The sequence below is a fragment of the Octopus bimaculoides genome, chromosome 10, assembly GCF_046866305.1.
Source record: "Octopus bimaculoides isolate indiv1 chromosome 10, ASM4686630v1, whole genome shotgun sequence".
Lineage (NCBI taxonomy): Eukaryota > Metazoa > Mollusca > Cephalopoda > Octopoda > Octopodidae > Octopus > Octopus bimaculoides.
Genome location: NC_142937.1, coordinates 62,960,663 through 62,962,087, shown reverse-complemented (window position 1 = coordinate 62,962,087; position 1,425 = coordinate 62,960,663).

Sequence of the window (1,425 nt, the reverse complement as noted above, 5' to 3'; positions counted from 1 at the left end):
TTTTTATCATTTTAATGCAACTTGAATGCATTTCAAAATGTGGAATACAATAAAATAATGAAAAGTGGACAACTATTTTGTCCCAGAAAAATACTTCAACATTTGGCAGAGGTTTGATCAAGCTCACCATTTAATTAGTCATATTGTCTCATTTATTATTATTTCTCTTATTTTTTGATATTTTCAGAATATTTTTGTGAATTTGTGTTAATCTTTGTGGTTTTCAAACCTGTTTACATTTATTTAAAAAAAAAATTTAATGTATCATACAGATGTAATTTTTAACTCTGAATCCGAATTTGTTATTCATTTATTCTAGAAAAGTTTTTCAAAAATGTTACAGGTGTTCAAAGTTTGATAATTTCCAGAATTTTCAGCCAATCAGAAAACAGCACGTTCTCTGCCTCTTTCCCTTATTTTGATCAATCTCTGTCTTGTGGCTAATGAAAATATTACCCCCTTTTTTTTTTCCGCAGAGGTCTAGACCCAGAGAGGAATAGCAATGTCTTCAAGAAAGTATTTAAGTGAATACCAGAGACACCAACTCAAGGAAAAGCAATCTAACGAAATTTCTAAACGTCAAAATCTATCAAACTATTTTACAATGTCAAGTAACAGTTTTTCATCACTTGCAACTGAAACAAGCTGTGCAAGCACCAGTGAAGTCAATGACAGTATACAAACTACGAGTGCTCTGTTTGACAATAATCAACCAACTGTTGACACTTTTGGGTACAGATGATGATCACAGTGGTCAAAAAAACTTCAAGAAAAGAGAGAGCAGAAACAGGAAACAGAAAGCAAATTTAGTGATCTCGAAGAATACAGTGACCTGGCAAACTGGCCCGTAACAATTGATAATGGTTTTATACAAAACTGTTTAATGCAAGACATCAGTTTTTCTCAAAATAAAAAAAAAAAACAGATAATTTTTATACTGAATCCAACAAGATTTACAAAGAGTGAAACCGAAGTTTGTCAAACAAGTACTTTAAAAAAAGATTGGAAAATGGTCAGACTGTGATGAGATCCTGGTTAGTTTACTCAAAGAGCAAAGGCTGTATATACTGTTTCATTTGCAAACTCTTTTCTAAGTGCCAAATATCACTGACAACAGGTGGGTTTTTTGATTGGATGAATATACTCAGAACTTTAGAAAATCATGAAGACAACATGGAACATAAAAGGGTGATGTTGAGCTGGCTAACACGAAGATCAAATAAAAACCCAGTGGATCAGCAACTTGTGGAACATTTGCCATAAAAACATGCAGTACTATTTTGAAGTACTAAAAAGAGTTGTCGTCATTATAAAGTCTTTAAGTGAAAGTGGTTTAACATTTAGAGATCTTGAGGAAAAGTGGTGTTCTCTAAACAATGGAAATATCCTGGGGGCCATTGAGCTTACTGCAGAGTTTGACCCATT